Source organism: Puntigrus tetrazona, chromosome 12, assembly GCF_018831695.1.
Source record: "Puntigrus tetrazona isolate hp1 chromosome 12, ASM1883169v1, whole genome shotgun sequence".
In the NCBI taxonomy this organism is placed as follows: Eukaryota; Metazoa; Chordata; class Actinopteri; order Cypriniformes; family Cyprinidae; genus Puntigrus; species Puntigrus tetrazona.
In genome coordinates this window covers 1547994-1563290 of record NC_056710.1, presented here as the reverse complement: position 1 = coordinate 1563290, position 15297 = coordinate 1547994, and positions in this window count along the sequence as shown.

Below are 15297 nucleotides of genomic sequence, written 5' to 3'. Positions count from 1 at the left end.
AAATGAATCTGTGCAGATGTCACCGTCCTCCGAGCATCTGAGTCATGCTTTTTGCTCTATTTAGATTCCTTGGGCATGTGATAATTACCATTTTTTCACAGTTGGCAGTATTGTCTGTCGTCCGTTTTGATCCTAAGCGTTGTCAGAAAAGCTTCTCTCGTTGCTAATTTTGCGCAGTCCTCACCATATTTGCATCAGGTGATCTTGTCTACAGTTATGAAATGCAAATGCGACTACTTTGCATTCACAACAGTTTGCACCGACAAAGACATGCATGGTGATGTATGCGTATCCTGAAAAAGTGTATTAAAATCTGCCACAAATAGTAATCAAAGTGCTTTATAAAAACCTAATACTTTTTCATTCTTCTTTGGCTATAATTCGGGTCTAAGCAAGTTAAGCACAAATTTAATCTGTATGGATCAATGCTGTGTCCAGATGCACTCACTGCTTCTTCAGCACTGTTTATTTTTTTTTGATAGTCCACTTTAGACATTCTAACTATAAATAGCTTTGTAATTGCATGTCAACTAATTCTCATTCATTTGAAACTACATGTCCGCTAACTCTCAAAGTAGACTGTTCGGTTAGGTTTAGGGTCAGTAGAATAAGGTGAAATATGCTTGTGAGATTTCTCGTAAACGGTATGTTGTTCGTGTTTTCCAAAGCACCGGGTACATTCGCAGAGGCACAATTTTTCACAGCATTTCTTGCATGTTTCTAGGAAACGTCAGATATTGACTACACTGCATGAAAAACTGTTATCAAAATCCTTGCAGGACGACAGTTCGCACTGACAGTGCTTAATGTAAGGCTTGAAAAACAAATCTGCGTGCAATCCAGAGTCTTCGGGGTCAATGGAAAACATGAAGGTGAAAACATCAACGTCAGACGGGTTGTTGAGGTTTTGATCGCTAATGGAATCGTCAACCCCAAACCAATTTTGAATGCAACACATATCGGAAAATAAATGAATGGCTTACATCAGAAAAGAATACCGAAAATCAAAATATATGTGCATAAACTTTTTTTTTTATATATATATTCCATGGGCATAATGGTTTTTATACTGTATCACCTTACCCTACTACTAAATCTGTAGCCTTCACAGAAAGAAATACTGCTATATCATATTTTCAAATCACTTCATTTTGCATTTTTTATTAGCAAAAACCCATAAAGATCAAAATTATAATAATAATGTATGGTAATAATGTAATAGAGTAATATACAGCAGTATGTGGTGCATGCATGTGTGTTTCTGTTTGAGCAAAAAAAATATATATGTGAATTAAAAAATACAGGTGACAGAATCGAAGGAGAACCAAAGCACAACAGCTGCTTGTTAAAATAATTTTTTAATCAAATGTAAATTAAGATCGCAGAATTGCCATGCGAGAGCCCATAACGTCCTCAACTGGGAGAAAAAAATGTCAGAATGTCAATATTGTGGTTCCGGATAAACTGAAACGTTTGATGCCTGAAACTTGGAAGAAACTTTGACCAGCTGTTACAGAAACTTCATGCCCAGAGGCAGCTACTCTCTCCACAACAAATGTTTTATAAATCAAAAAGTTGTAAAGAAAGAAGCACGTTTTTGTAAAAGAAACATAATTTGATGTGATATTGCAATATAATACACTGATATTTCTTTAAGCGGTTTAAATGTCTAAATATCTTTAGGGCCACTGTCTCATACCCAGAGATCAGCTCTTTCTGTAAGAATCTGGCAGAGGATTCATGGCTGGTGGGACGAGGAATCGTCAGAGGCACAGTGACGATTTGGGAAAGACTTTCAGCAGTTGAGTCTAATGGGAGTGGACAACCATGTGCAAAGCTTCTCTTAGGCTGAGGGAACAAGCTGACAGCTGACAAAGCAATCGGAGAGACATCACCGACACACCAGTCCACTGACCTCAGCTCCAGCTGGAATGAAGATTAGCTTTAAACTGAGGTTCTTTCAGGTGCCCTTTCCGTGTTTTCAATTCATGTGAATGAAAAGTCATCAAACTGAGAGTTGATATTTGTACAGATAAGAAAAGACAAGAAAAGTTGGAGTTGTGATCATGATGGGGATTATATGGAAAGGCGTAGATAAGCTAAAAACGAAAATCATCGTCATTTACTCACCCTCGGATTATTCCAAATCTGTTTACAGAAAACTTTTTGTATATACACTAAACAATTGCCGTGATTTTATTAGTAAAAAAACTGAAAATGTTACGGTAAAAACCTGTTAAATGGTTAATGGTAAATCCCTGTAAAAATTTACAGCGAAAAAAAAGTAAACTGACATCCCCTGCATTGCATTTCAAATTTTGCTTAAAGGTGATGTTTTTAATTAATAATATCTATGTTTATTAACATTATATCCTTTTAAGGAAATTACAGTATTTAACTGTAAACTTAACGTAAAACCTAAAACGTTGTTACCGTATTCTCTACTGTTTATTTTCGGCTGGCAATTTTTTACCATAAATTTTATATAATTTTTTTTTTTTTTTACAGCGTATGTCTGTTCCTTAACAATTCATTGCTGCCATCAAAGCAAAAATCAACAAAGAGCTGCGCTGTCATCTGGAAAAGTTTAATCTCAAAATAAACAGATGCGCCACAAATTAGATAATTTACCAAGCAATGAGTGAAGTATGATTGCAACACAGTATGTGTCTGTCTGCCACAGTATGAGGACTGTGAATGATCTGACCCAAGCCTGTGTCTTCATCATTAATCTTATGCTCATTAGAACACATTTTAATTTAGATTATCTTTCTTTATCATTTAATTAATATCACTTCAAAAAGTAGAACTTAATAAAAAATGAATGAATTTTGCACTACTTATTTCATCTTCTATTTGAAAAAAATTTTATGAAATGGTAATTTAATAAAAAAAAAACAAAAAAAAAATTTTTTTTTTACTGCATATAGTTCTTAACACACAAATCGGCTGAAACATTGAGTCAGCATTAAGCCTTGTAATTTAGTATAATTAATATTTTTTGTTGCATTACTCAAACTAAATCATAAGAACTGCTTCTTAATTTCCAACCTTGAGTTGTCTGATATATTTTAGGTTCGGTAGCAGCTGTAGAAATTTCATGATTTACTCTTGACTTGAATATGTGTGGAGGCACAACTGATTTATAAGAAGACAAGGTCAGATCAGATCAGTGTGACCGTCCTCCGTCCTCCTGATGTAACTTCTGTATTACGACAGAGAGCTTCTATTAAGGTTTTCATGATACAATTAGAACATGTTAACATTGCTGTTAGTTGTTAGTTCAAAAAGCACACGAAGGGTGCACTTTGTCGGATTCACCCTGAATTAACTTGGACAATGGACTTTTTTTTTTCTCTTTTTTTTTTGAATGACACACACATTCATTAAATAATAAAGCAGCACACCAGTACTTAGCATGCTACATTTAATTATTTATCTTATGCTTTTACCGAAAACAGCTTAAAATGAAGCCTGTCATAAAAGCAGTTCATACTTGGGAAAGTACTGCATATTTATTCTGGTGCTGTATATAAACAAGATACAGCATTAAGGCTTTATATGTCTGAAAAAGCAATGGAAATTAACCCCAATTGCTTTATGTCATACTATACGTAAGTTGCTTATACTTAAACGCTGAATTACTGAGAGGAATGCCCTTTATTCGCTTTAAATATAATATGAATTTTTTTATAAAAGCAAGCGAGTATATGTTCAGAGACCAAGATAAATGCATTGGCAAAATATGGGAGAAAAAAAGGGGGAAAATGTGTCTTATGATGAATAATTATTACGTTATGCTTCAGTAATTTTAGGCAGGAATAACTCTTAATGATAATGTTGGCAGAAAGCATGCCAATTTGTCTTAATATGCTTCATTATGATAATATTAACTATTATATCTCATATTTCTAATTGCTCATATTTTTACATTTAAACTTTTTAATAACAGTACTATGCTCAATAAGCATAGATGATTTCAGTAGCTATAAATGAACACAGTTGGTGCAGTCAGTGGACCAAAGAGGGCTATGAAAACTGCCATACATTCAACTAAACATATCAGAGGAAACATCGGGCATGTCTACTATGAAGTAGATAAAAAGAGTGATCTGGCATTTTGACGACACGCCATCGAAAGCCTTTGAACCTCAAAAGAAAGCAAAAGTGAAGTTCTCGCATATCAACTTTTGTTCAGTGAGACTTGTCAGAGCTGTTTAACCTAATCTCTTGTCAGAGATTTTTACAATGCCTGTTTCAGTCATACCCGAGTCTTGCTCTCAAATCAAATCAAATCACGACCCCTCGAAAAAAAAACAAAAAAACTACTGTGAACAATAGAGGCAATACAGATGCGGTTGCTTGCTTGCTATTCATTCTGCAGACTTACATTTAAACTTTGATTGGGTAAAAAGACAGTTATGGCCCAAACTCACATTGTTAAGTCACACCGACTACATCAGTGCTACATTACAGTATTACAAATATATCTATATCATTGCTTTGTCCTCCATTTTAAACGGAGGTTTTACCGAGCTTGTCAAAATGCATGCTTTTATAGCTTTCTCAATGAAAAATACATGCAATTCTACTTACAAATAAGCCCAAATTACATATTTTAATAGGCAACAAAATTGTGCTGCCCACTTTTTTGGACATCCTTCATGTTCAGGAGCGTGCCCCCGAGACCTTAAAATGCCGCCTACTTTGCCACTCATTAGGTTGTAAAACAGAGCCACTTTTATCCGAAAGCAATTCGCGTCTTCATGATAATTTGAACATTACGCCACAGGTTGCTCTCGGCAACCAATAGCAGAGAAAAAACGCTGCGTGGTTAAAACTGTGTTCAATGAGACTGTGTGATGGATTAACATATTCAGGAAGATTGAGTGGATTTATGGAATATTCCACAGACAGTAATTCTGGTAAACACACACACAAAGAAAAAATACCCGTTTAACATTGAATCGAACACAAAGCAATCATGACAAATGATTTAGATTTAAGTACTGTTAAGCCTTAGTCAATCTGCAAATCTTGATGACTTTATGCGATTAATAATAAAAAAAAAGTTAATCAAAGCATGGCATGCATGGCAACATCGTTTGAAGCAACTCTTATTGATCATGCAAATCCTCCTCATAAAATGGGATTAAAAAAAAAAGTGTGACTCTCGCCAGATTACACGCGTGAGAAGCGCTTCAAAGAAAACACACCAATACGCATCAGTGTCTCACCTCACGCTCGCACCGCTCTAAAAAAAAAACCCATTCCATTCTGTTTCTTTGGCTTTTCGTATTTCCCATTCTGTCTGTGTGAATCTGGCTTCCTCTCAGTCAGGAATTCTGGGAGGCTGGATAATCCCTCAACATGTCACACTCACGTGAGCATGTAACTCGGGTTGAGAGAGCACTCCAGTGTGTTCCTCTGTGATGAATCCCAGCTTAGTTCATCTCAAAACATGAACCGACTTCTCCTGTGGGAACACTACGATTGAGAGACCCAACAGAGCCAATAGAGTTCAACTCAGGTGGTTCTCCACGGCTAATCTGGTGTCTCATTACACAATGCTTCAGCCTTGACAAAAACGAAACAAAAAAAACATGAAAAAAATGGCAATGAATACATTTTTAAATGTCTTTGCATTATACATATGGATCAAAGTTGCACTTTTAAATATGAAAACAATTTCGTTAGGTCTCAGCATTTGTTTTCAGATGCCACTTGGAATGACTTTACATCGATACGTAAGTCCACCAATAATATATATTGTTTAAATTGAGTTATTATTTTGGTTATCTTTCTTTTTCGTTGTCATGTTTCTTTCAGTGAGTTGTGCTTGTAGAAATTGCTTAGCGATTTAATACGTCAAATTTCAATAAGGAAATGACTGAAGGAATAAAACCCTATAACACCGACTGAATATAGTACCCACATCAGGTGAGGACAAATCAAATGAACATCCATATGATGTTTTAATCATTAAAAAAAAAAAAATTCAAATAGGGCAGAAAACATTACTAGGCTTTACTCTTAATATAAGCTGTTCAACAATGTGTTATTGACTTGATAAACAGACACAATAGGTCTCATTATAATTGCCTCTTAACCTTGTGCTATTTCATGCTATTTTAGGAAGAGAATTCACGATTATTCTAACTCAGGGCTACCCATCCATTGCAAATTGATTCTTATATATTATAGGTCACACAAGAATGGCACCCAAAGCGGACTGCCAGCTGTGTGTTCTCTCTGCAATGAGAAGAGGATGACAATGAACAAGATATATATATATATATATTTCTTTTTGCAAAATTGGCAAACCCTGTTAAGACCGCTCAGCTAGACTGCATAAAATGAATGAATGAATGAAACAACCAGACAAGCCAGTAAATCTCCCATGTAGACATTTTTAAGTGATTATTATTATCATTATTCTTTCTCAGACAAAGTGTATAGATGTATGCAACCCTAAATAGCTTTTTTTTATTGTCAAACCAAAACCATACATATAAACATTAAATATAAAACTTTCTATCTAAGCATCCCCAGCAACATCCTAATCCTAAATATTCCCTATATAATCTTTTCACACTGTACACTGTAGTGCCGCTTTATTTATGAATGAATCAGCCTTTGAACGAATCATGAGTGAATGATTCATTGACTTATAAACACAGTCCCTGTGGCCACCTACTGGCAAATAAATTTAGCTAATCAGAAATGGAAACGTTAGGCTGACTCACTAAATATTAGAGTCAAAATCCATTTAAGTCTTTTTTTTTCTCCAATTAATTAATTGGTAAAACGTTCTAAATCAGTTCACGATTCAGTTTGAATCATACACCTCATTAGTTTGGAGCAAAAAAACATTGATCTTATCCACATGATTATACTTTTAAGGAAACATCTAAAGATGCCAAACTTAATTTAAATTAGATTCTCTATTTAATTTATATTTTGTTATTATTTACTGGACGGTTCAAAACCCTAAGGGAAAAAGGTAAGTCTTAAAAAGTGGTTTAAGTTTTAAAAGCATCTAGGCCTACTACAATATAATGGAATATTGTGTGATTAATTTTTTTAAAATGAACGTACTTTTATAGATTTTTTTTCGCCACATAATGGTAGTTTTGGCACAAGCTAAATGTGCCAAACGTTGACTCTTTGTAAGGAACACAAAAGAAGCCGTTAAAAGCTTCGTTGTCTACACCGCAGGGGGATCTCGCACACCTTTCATCTCAGGTAACTGTGCTTAGAGGCAAGAGAAGTGCTAAAAAGTTGTTTTGGAACCACTGCATTTGTTCCAATTTGTAGGGGTTCTTTTTCACTAATTGCTCATCCCAGGTTTTGCAATACTGGAGTAAAGTCTTGCAAAATCCATTAACTATGAAAGCTCGCATTTTCCAAAAATGCTTGGTTTATAATGTTGGTATTATAGGTGCTGTATTTGCAAGTTTAGCTTAATGAGACGGTTCGATTTTGTTTATGCGCGAATGTATGCATTTACAATGAATTTACAATGAGCCTTGTCCAGACTGTTACATACATATTCATTTGAGATATAAGCCAAATTATTGTTTGGAATTTAGCCAGAATGGAAAACATTGGTTGCCTGGAATGACGTTTGAAATTTTGATAGCTATACTTATGTTTTTAATTTAATGCAAATTGCCCAAAAACCTAAAATGTGTTTTAAACCAAATACATGCTGGTTGAAATTATAATTTAGATGAGCTTGAATTTTAATATATTGATATTAATATCAAACATATCAGATGCCTCGAGTTGATTTTAAAACTCAACACATAATTTTTTCCTTTAACGTTTTATGAAGAATTATTAGCCACAGAAGGATGATTACCTGCCTGTTTCCACACTTAACTTAACACGCTGATCTCTATTACAGTGACCTTTGACCTCTAACAGCAAAAAATATATTTTCCTTCTGGGTTGGCTGAACTTTCCTCAAGCCTCAAATTCAGAAAGACGAAACCAAATGAATGCTCTCAAAATCATGACGGGTGGCAGTATGCACCATTTTTGTACGTATTCAAACACGCACAAGAGGTTTTGCATATTGACAAGCTCTCTCAAAGTCATCAACCTTTTTATTTTTAGGTCTGCGAAATGCATTCATCAACATTCGCCTGCAAACCAAGAACATGCTAAAAATAAACCATTTTCTCTTTCGTTTTGTATTCCATAGCAGAGGCTTCAGTCAAAAAGGCAATTAAAAGGAACAGGCTTTTTTGACTTTACAGCTGCATGGGCTAATTTGGCAGAAACCCTGACTTACAGCAGTTCTTCTCTTCTGCTCTCTTGTTACTAAGCAGATAGTCTTTAATTGTGTTTAAATGAGTCTTGACACCAAAATTGTCGAAAAGCAAGGATAATTTCCAAAGAAGCAGAAAGGAAAGAGACCCCCTCCCCACCCACCCCAATAAATTAAGCTGGATTTAGATTATTTTGCAATATTGTTGAAATGAATGCTGATGTGATTTGGAATAGTCAGGTAATATAGAGATTATGAAATTATGTCTATTATCAAGTTAATGACTGTGAGAATGTGTAGAAGAGAAATGACAAGAGCGTTTTCAGATTACTTAACCCTTAAATTACCCATAAACCATTAAACAGTAACATAAATAATAGTCTTTTTTTTCAACGTTTGGTGAACATTAAGACAAAATAATAATATGATAAAAATAATGCAGTTGCTGACATTAATGATAAGATTCTGATTGTGAATCAATGAATAGGTAAAGTTCAAGTGTTTGAATCCAAGTGTGTCTTGGCAACCTTTTCTTCCTTCTCTTACAAAAGCCAAACAATACACGCATTCTGTCTATGAGGGCTACGCTTCACTAAATAAAACGATTTAATGAATAGCTGCTTACAATAAGCACTTATTCACGTGCAGGAAAACGTTTGAGGGCGCGTGCTATCTGAGCCATGATCACTAGCCTATATGGGAGAGCAAGCCGAGAGATTCGTGCCGGCACCCTCTCGTATTACAATAACGCAATCTTGACTTTTTCCATTAAAATAATGCCAAAGAAAATCGGGATCAAATGAACTATAAAAATGAGAATAAAGTCGAGAATAAAGTAAGACGAGAAGCAAAGTGGGAGAGAGAGGGGGACAGGATTGGGAAAGGTCTATGAGGACTCAAACTCGACGCTATAAGCCCCACGAGTCTATTAACCAATGGGAGTATATGATTTATTTATTTTTTTATTTTTTTATGAATCTATGTAAATTGCTGGAAGAGAGGGGTGAGGTGTGCAGTAGCTCATTATCATCTGATAATGCATCAAAACAGCCCCAATTATACAAAGTTGTGGAAAATGGGCATCTGATGTGCCCTTCAAAAGATAACATAAAATGCATACATATCAGTTGTCACTTTACATATTTCAACAATTTGCTTAGGTTTATGATCAAAGGTCAGTTTTTGTTCCTTTTTTTATGTATTGTGGTGGATAGACTTATAATGTAATGCATTAAAGAACAAATAAACATTCCTCAAAAGCCTGATGCGTCATATATACACACATATTTAGCATGTTTGTTCTGAAAATGATATATGCATAACTTAAGCTTCGGTTGCTTCGGTCTGTTGAGCGTTCTTCTTAAATACTTGCCAACTACATAAATGTCATGAAGTTCACTTTACAAAAATCAATGAAGACTTCCACATGCTTGACGACCTTGTTTTATATTATTCTAAAAGGTCTTTTACACACAAGAACAGAAGTAATGTGATAAATGTGTGTACAACGTGTTTTTCAGGTCTGATCATGTTCATCATTTATATAACTCAAATCAAATATGATACAATAGAATTTTGGCTTAGGCAAAGGACGGTCGAGTAGCTGATTGGTGAGGTCTACAGTTTTTAGAAAACATTTATTTTATTCATTCGCGAATTATGTTTAGTTTTGCTTTAATATGTTTAGCAGAAGACACTTGATGGTGGACGACTTTCATGGAAAATATCGATGAGAGTTTTTGGTCATAAAAAACACAGGTTCTTTTAGAAAGATACTGCGCTTTCAGTCTGACTTTAAATGGCCTACTATGAACAGCAATATAATACAGATTATTAATCCATAATCCATACATTATTATTATTTTTGGCCACTTTATTGCACTTTTTCCCTTTTGTTTTCTCCTTTTTTCTAGTTTAGTAGCAACCCAGATGAACTTAAAATTACACAAGGCTTCCTTAAAAGCTACTATTAGACAGCTACTCGTTCAGATAACCAGTTTGTAAAGTTTTGCACATTCTTAAAATAAGGGCTAGAATAGAGATTTATGCTTATGCAGGCAGGCCAGAAGAACAAATATTATTTATTTATCATTCAACAGTCACTTGTCTCAATCCTGAAATAAATAAGGTGGAATGGTGTCTTCCCATCATTCAGTGCTGAGAGCCGTGACAGAGGTGACAGCTGGCCATGCTGTCAGGTGAATAAACCGATGCTGTGTTGAATAGCTCGATATAAAACTGGTCGAGGTTAGTGATGATAGGGTTAGTGCGCGATTTAAATGAAACCGTAATGCATTCATGCAAGAAAAATTCTCTTGTTCTCTCTGCCTGCGTTAATTGAAGTTTTCAATTGACTGTCAGTCTCTGCATTGGTCACGGTACATGCTGAGTGACGGCCGATTAGTTACGAGAATCGCCTAATTGTCCAGGCAACATCGAATCCACGCTTTCGTGCGATTGGAGGATGGTTGAAAAAACCCCCTGGAGCCTCTCTAATGTGAGCGGCCACATCAAGAACAAAGCCTTCAATCATATAAACGCTTGGCTTCCTGTCAGAGGATAACTTTACTTGCGTACTATCTCCTTCTATTGCTGAACACATCGAGATGAAGGTGAAACTGACAGATTTTTATGATAAAAATCCTCAAGGCCTTCATAATATTAGAATGTTCCGCATGCTGAGCGTCTTACGCGTGCCGTCTGCTTCTCTCAAGTTTTAGAGTTCACCCAAAATTAACTTTGTTGTTATTTACCTACCCTCGTGTCATTCTAAATATAGAATGCTGCTATTTCGGGTTTGAGACACAAGCGGAGAAGTCTTTAAGCAGCTCTTTTCATGGTGACCACATTTTACTGCTGTAAAAAGGGGGGGGACAATAGTGCCTACGACCGGCTCATTACATTCCAAGTCTTCTGAAGTCGAATGATTGATGGTATTTAAACCCATTCGAGATGTGCGTATATATATATATGGGTGAAGTTTCTGAAACTTTTAATGTTTTTTGTCCTATTGCATAGAAAATACACAAAAATTGGCGTTTATACGCTGCAGTGGTTAGAATTAGGGTTGTGGGGGGAAGACGTGCATCATATGTATGCATGCAAATTATACCATATGCACATGAAAATGACATGTTACATGCATGCCAAACATGTGCGTATCATATGCATGGCAAAGTCCGTTTTTGCATATCAATACCTCAAGGTTTCGTTTCTGTTTGCCATACTATTAATACGCATTTTTAAAAAAAACATTTGGTAAAATATTTCTTAGTCACTTACGCTAACTCTATTTATGTATGCATATACTTATTTCATCGAATATTATGGTGTTTACTATAAGCGACTTAGCCGTGCAGCTTTTTCAATTCACATGTCCTTATAATCTTTAATCAAAGAAACTGCCTCTCTCTCTCAATGGCTTCTCTACACCGATGGCTTGTCACTCACATGAGATCAAATAACAAAGACCTAATCAAATCCCGATGGACCAAATTAAATCACACCCTACATTTTCTTTTTCCTGTTTTTCCTGTTCCCCAATAGGAAGATCACAACTTCCATTTCGTGCTTTAACAGGTGTTTGAGTCTCCATTGCATGGATTTTAATGCTATTTAAAATGGATTTTTAACTATTTTTTCTGTTGTGCCTCTGCATTTATGAGTTTACCTTCCCAAATAATACTTTGTGACATGCATTCACATTTGAGTTCATTACGGATTTAACAAATTTAGCTCCTCAATCCCATCAAGCATTGAATCGAACCGTATTAGTATAGTATATTACTATAACCATAACTATATGAAAAAAATACTACATTTTATTATACAGAGTTTAGCATTCTTCGCTGAATGCAGTTAAATGGCTGCATTAATGGTTTTAAGAGCATTAATCTTAGTTTGGTGAATCGGTTGGGGAAAAACAAGATGATGGACATTTCATCCAGAAATCATGGACATTTCATCAACTGTTCATTCATATTTTAAGGGTAGTTTCATTTTGAAAGCTGTATGTTCTTTTCATTCTGTGTTAAATATTACATCCAACAGGAAAGCGTAGCTTCGGTCTGTTGTGAATAGATCTAATTAATAGAGATAAAACACATAGTTGACATTTCTAATGATTATGCCTCACAAAGTTATAGTCTTATGTCTTCTTCAGTGTTATCTCTATTCGTTCTCCTTCTCCTGATTGCATCAGTTCGATCCATTGTCATTTGAAACTCTGCGCTGTCCCCAAAGTTCAATGTAGCCTCAAGTCTTTTCCCCTGCATCAGTCTTTTTTCACTTTGGCCTGTCACCTTCCATTTGACTCAGTCTATCAAAGCAGACAGTGAATGTTTAAAGCAGTCAGTGAGTTTAAAAGGACATAGGAGGTAACATAAGGTTTCAAGGAAGATATGTGGCAAATCTGAACTTATTAGCTGCTACGCTCTATTAAAGGGCGGCTTTAATATATTCTTCAGTTTAACAGTGAACATTTCCTAAATTAGAATACATTGAAAAATACAATTTTCACTCAGAAATTGCTAGTAATCTTCTCAAATAAACAGAAAGAAATGGCAAGCGACACACTGGATTAAACGAAATGTTTAAGAAATAGTTTAGAGAACGGAAAAATTGACTGTAATAAAACAGTAGGCAAAAAGTGTCTCGGATGGCCTGCTACTGGTGAGAATCTGAAGTCACGCGTGATTTCGTATGCAGGCGGTAATTTATAGCAACACGTCAGGTTTAATGGAACAACGATCTTCAAGATAACTTCAATTTATTTTAGCATCATTGAGATTATTTGTTTTAGTGTTTGTTTTTTATATTTGCCATTTTAATTATAGTTGTAATAATTAAATTATTATTATTATTATTATTATTATAATTATTGTTTAAATATCTATAGACGGTTTCAGCGACAACATAAACATTACAGCGCATGTGTGCTTTTGTAGCCCTAACTTGACTTCCGGTAGATGTCTTAATACAATCAGTAACAACAGGTAAGTCCTTTTAGAGAAGATTTTTTTTTTGGAGGATTTATTAAAAATACTAATTCATTTTCGTCGTCCTTCAGAAATACGGTGGTTTAAAAAAACCCACACCTCAGTTTGATTTTTAAAAGTGCATTGGGTTTTTTTTGTAAAATCGGTCAGTTTTGATATTGTGATAACCTGAGACCAACTATATTACTTCATTAGATTTTTGTTTTAGGTAACTATAAAAACAAGCCTATTTCTGGACACTGGCAAACAGTTTCTTAGTAATTCTTAGAAGAAACGGTTCTATATAGAACCTAAAAAGATTCTATCAGGCACTTCATATATGAAACCCCTAAAAGGTTCCATAAAGAACCATTCAAGTTTAGCCATTATTGAAATAATGTTTAATAATTATAATTTTTTTATTTTAAGTACATTTTAAGACTTAAACAGCTCATATAGGTATAATATCATTAGAAATAACTGAAATATCCTATAAAATAAATAAATAACTATAAGTAACAATAAGCATATATATATATATATATATATATATATATATATATATATATATATATATATATGACACACACAAAATAGCATGCTTTATTTCAGAAATATTGTATTTTAAACCCTCTCTACTTTACTCACCCATCCAATATGTCAGTCACAAATATATGTTAGAGGAATACTACTCACCCTCAAGCCATCCTAGGTGTATATGACTTTCTTCTTTCAAACAAAAAAATTATCCTGGCTCTTCCAAGCTTGGTAATGCAGGTGGATGACGCCATGATTCTGAAGCTGTTATGTATTGAAAATAGAAATAAGAAAGATATATAAATGTATAAAATATATATATATAAAATATATAAAATGTATAAGAAAAATTAAATACATTAGTAAAATTAAAGTAAAAATAAGTAAAATTACAAATGCATAGAAAAGATTTACAAAGCATCTTAAGGCTAAAAGTAGCTGCTAATTTGTTGATTTAGGAGAAAAAAAAATAGTTGGGCATGTCAGTCCTGGATTTGTATTTTATAGAGCTTAAACTAAATCTGAAATGTTAGGGGTAGTCACTATAAGACCAACTATGCCAAAATGGTTGTTGCTGCCTCAAAATATAAATATTTCAGGAACATTTGGTGATAATGAGCTTTTAAAAGGTGCCACCTTTAGAGTTTAGAGGTTATCCCAACTCTAAATTATCCTTTGGTTGCATTATTGTCATTAACCAGTTGGGCAAGAGGTAACAGCTGTTCTTGCATCCAGTTTGCTTTTATTTTAAGTTTGCATGTCTTACTATCAGTCATGATTATGAAAACTTTAATGCTAGAACTCAGTAGTAGGAGTAGGGGCATTCTCATTCTACAGAGTATTTAATATGACAAAAATGCCTTATAAGGATGTTTTATGATGTTTCATCAATGTTTTATATAGATGACCTCAATGCTTACAGACGTGGACTAAAAGCCACAAAACTCTAGTCTGATTTCATGGATATTTCAGCTTTGAGACAGATCCTATAGCCCATACCCAAATATGCCCATCTTTGAGATGATAAAAAGAGCCTCAAATTCTACAAGTTAAGCTCAAAGAGCATTCGACCCTCAAACTTTTTAATGTTGCTGAATGTTAATCTTTCTTTGATACACCGAGTTAATGAGTAGTTCAGTGACTAACTCAAAGTAGAGCAGTATGTGTGACTCTGCTTTCATGCTGCTTTATACAACATCCCGATGCAGATGAGCTCGGTACGCTAAGAGGAGCAGACCGAGAGATTAATCATCTTCGGCCTATAAAAGCTTGTCACCGCGGCACGTACTGGCAGCATGAATCTTATTGATTGGCTCGTGACACAGAGCGTTGGGTGAGCAGCACAGCTCTGTCATTGCTTCTGAAGGAGACCGATGAAGACATCGTCCCCAGTCTCAGAAACAATCCGCCCGCAAATATAGATATTTCTTGAATCGCTATCTTTTTCGAATCAATGAATTTGTTGCGATAGCTTACTGTTAGAGAGGAGAGGCAGGAATGTGTTATGTG